At 32.8% G+C, this 3902-nt stretch overlaps 1 protein-coding gene and 1 long non-coding RNA gene across 5 annotated transcripts in view; both read left to right on the forward strand.

The window, feature by feature from the left end:
* The window catches only part of LOC100168229, a 396335-nt gene that overhangs the window by 224276 nt on the left and 168157 nt on the right, over positions 1 to 3902 (forward strand). The window lies entirely within an intron of this gene.
* LOC100574344 overlaps positions 756 to 3902 on the forward strand; it is a 7917-nt gene continuing 4770 nt past the window's right edge. Inside the window, exons 1-3 of the long non-coding RNA XR_001679932.2 lie at positions 756 to 1170; positions 1912 to 1976; positions 2650 to 2661. This is a non-coding gene — a long non-coding RNA (uncharacterized LOC100574344). The remainder of the gene's footprint in view (positions 1171 to 1911; positions 1977 to 2649; positions 2662 to 3902) is intronic.

Genomic DNA, 3902 nt, shown 5'->3' on the forward strand with positions numbered 1-3902 from the left:
GCCCCCAATACAATTTCAAAATTTCTCCACACCGTTCAATTATACGCCGTTTGTATGGATTTGTATGACATGTTTCAACCCTTAATTTTCAAAACTACCCTTGGGCTGGCCGGCGAGATGTCACCCCAGCCCGCCCCCAATACAATTTCAAAATTTCTCCACACCGTTCAATTGTACGCCGTTTGTATGGATTTGTATGACATGTTTCAACCCTTAATTTTCAAAACTACCCTTGGGCGGGCCGGCGAGATGTCACTCCAGCCCTGGCAATTCCAATTTTAATAACAATATATATAATGCCATAAGAAACAAATTCATATTGTAATTTTATTCAACTAATACAAAAACAAAGTTTTCATACTATACAAATCTATATAGTATACTATTCGTATATTATACAATAACATTTGGAAACTATGATTATTTACAATAAACAATAATTTTATTATATTATTATTGCAAAATATTTAAATTTATGCGGGAATTGTTGTTAATTGTAATATTTTCATATTATCACTTATCAGTTATGGTAAATATCGGTATATCGTTAGGTTAGTTACGCTGGCATCCACAGGTTAAAATATCTACTTAACGCTTACTCATCTAACCGTTAGATTCTAACGCTTTGTTTATTGCCATAGAAACGAATAATGAATAAAAAATCTTTTTGGTAAAAAATGTTTACTTTATAAAAAAATCTAAATTGAATTAAAATCATAAAACATTCCGTTTGATAGAAAACCAAAAAAAAAATCTGTTATACGTGTACGTGTGTCTGCAATCAACCGCATGTGGATTGCCTACTTAATTTGCTGTCGCACATTGTCCGCGATCTGACGTAGCTGTATTGCACACCAGAGTGGCTGAGTTGCACTTACTGCAGCGATTTACACCCAAAAGGAGATGAACAATCACAATTGATAAACGAAATCTATTTACAAAATATTTATTTTAACATTTTGGTAGGTAACGATATTAGTTTGAGTGGTAAATAAACTATTATTTTATGTTGAACAGTACTTTTTGTGTATTGATGAGGTGTAGATAGCATATAAAGCAGTCGAGATATAATAATTTATTCAATTCATCGTTTAATATTCACATAAGTTTTATAATATTCTTATATTAATTCAAAATGACTTTTTTAAAGGATAGTTTAATTACGCTTACCATTGCTACGTACGGACCCCTCTACTCCGCCCCTACACATAGTCATAATACACAGCATCGATGTCCTGTGGTAACACGTAAATAGCTAGATGATGTCACTGCTGTACATAAAACCTTGGGGGAGCAATACTATAAACGTTAGCAACAGTCTCAGCGTCTGCCAACGGCCAGATGACAAACCCGAACCGGTAAGATATCTGTGAGACCTCCTCGGAGCGCAATAGATTCTACGAATCAGATATTGGCACTATGACAAGACGGCTGCGGGTATACTTGGTCATTTTACGACACCCCGCACCGACCAAAGGCACATCTCGTAGAAGGCCCCCTGGACTGTGAACACCAACAACGTAGTCCGCCAGGGATCTGGTAAGAGAGGGGATAGGACTATATAGGAGCCCTGGGAGTAGCTAGTATTCAGACGTGATTTCACAAACCGTACGTACACATCCCTGTACTTCTTCATTCTTAATTATCATATATTTTTGTATTACGACTTAGATTATTTTCGTTGACGACGTATTACGGGACTTAGAGAATATTCGAGCAATCGCTTATTTTCTAAGACACGGGTTTTTCTTCGTCAATTTGAATAATCTAATAGTGTTTAAATTCAACTTGTGTATCATATTTTACAATTTTAAATAAATAATACATCAACCACACACTGTTGATCATTTTGACGCTACTACCATCATCCCATCCTGTCACCATCTCCTGTAAGTCGGGTGCACGCAACACCATTCTAGTAATTTCAATTCGTGTTATGCAAGCTACTTCAACTGATGACTTAAAAGAATTAAAAGGTTTGTATTCATTTATTGATTTAGAACGATTATATTAATTATTATTTATTATATTAAAATGTTTGGATTGTGTTGATATTTTATCAGCAGAAATTTATACATTTTTTTGATAATTAATTTAAAAACTGAAACCAATTATTATTATGTTATTACAACCTCAGGGGAAAACAAAATTTATGCCATTTATTCCATTATAAATGCATAAAATATTATGATGTGGCTAGGTAATACAAATATTATACCTATCTAAGGTATTTTTAAAAACAAATATTTTTTTGATTTTAAAGGAAATGCATTAAATCTTCTGTACATCGAATTTGCATTCACTAATCTCATTATATCCAGCTGAAGTATGTTAGTAATTTATTACAAATGTTATAACTCAAACAATTTGTTGGTATTTTATAGAAATTTGATTTTGCTTTAGTTAAGCAACAATGAATATGAATTAATATTATTAACAATAAATTTATTCGTTTTTTCTACATAGCTATGAAACATAATTGATATAGTAGTTTAAAAAATGTAATGACGTATCACGTACTTATACAAAATAATCGAACGGTTGGTTAATTTTTTTTTATAGTCTATCACTATGCGAATATTATAACATTGTAATTTGCAGTAATAATAGACAAGATGAACTAATAAAAATGTATTGTTTTATTTTTAGGGTATTGTCGAGGTAATAATTTAAATTAATAATTAATAATATTTAAGATATTTCACATAGTTTATGTATAGTTCGGCTCTTAACAAAAATAAAATATAATAATAAAAGTTAAGGGTGCCTTCACGACTAGGCATTAGTTTTTATAAATATAGTACTAACAACCTTATAAGAAGCAAAAGGTATTAATATAGACAATCCAAATGACATTGGGATAAATAATTGAATTTATTAAAATTTTTAGTAATGGTAGGTACTTTGGTTAAGTATAATAATATAAATAATAATAACAAATGTGAGGTGCCTATTTGACACCCACCAGGTGAATAAAATACAATGTAAAAATAATAATTTTGAAGTGCTTGATTAGCACACAAAAAAATAATAATAATTGAATAATAATATAATACAGCTCGTCAGCTGATTACCTGGAGAACTGGTGTCCGTTAGCGGCTTCGAACCAAACGCTACCGTCTCAGGATGCACACATTTGCAGAATAAAAATACAATATTATAATAATTATTAAATGTGCGGCAATCCCGAGAACGTACGACTAACGAGCCACCAGTTCAAACGAATAAATCACTGAACACATGTAATTGACAACGACACAAAATTCACGTGCTTCTGTTGTAATATTCTCGTTGTTGGAGCTGGTCAGAGTTATATTCTGATAGCCGTTAACTACGAGTATATTATGATTTTGCAGGAAGCGAGACCGCTCGTGTTGATGATGAAGATGTTGACAGGGTAGTTATAAATAAATGTAGACTGATGAAAGATACTTTGTAGTTTATTTAAACGTTCTTCAGTAATTTAGTCTAAGTCCAAATGACAAGTTACTACACAGAGTGACGTGAAGGTGCTTGTTGTGCTCTGGAGTAGACACGTCTGAATACAGGCTGTTTCAGGCTCCCTTTTATATTCGGGTCCCTGCTCCCCCTGCCTATCGGTTCGCTATCTTGTCTCTACCGGATGCGATCCGTGTGACCATCGACTCAACCTACGCATTTGCAATATTCCTATCTAATCTGAGTATTCGTTATAATGTGTTGACAGCTAATTGATTATCTGTGTTGTTGTGCAGAAAGTCATCTCTTCTGTGAATTACTAATAGTTTATCAGTTAACACATCCTGATCTATAGGTTGCGTACATATACATATATTCGCATATCTACTTGTGGCATTGGCAATCCCCATATCCTGTCAATAGATACGTGATTTATGTGTTTAGAAAATATGACTCGCAAATAA

The sequence above is a fragment of the Acyrthosiphon pisum genome, chromosome A2, assembly GCF_005508785.2.
Source record: "Acyrthosiphon pisum isolate AL4f chromosome A2, pea_aphid_22Mar2018_4r6ur, whole genome shotgun sequence".
Lineage (NCBI taxonomy): Eukaryota > Metazoa > Arthropoda > Insecta > Hemiptera > Aphididae > Acyrthosiphon > Acyrthosiphon pisum.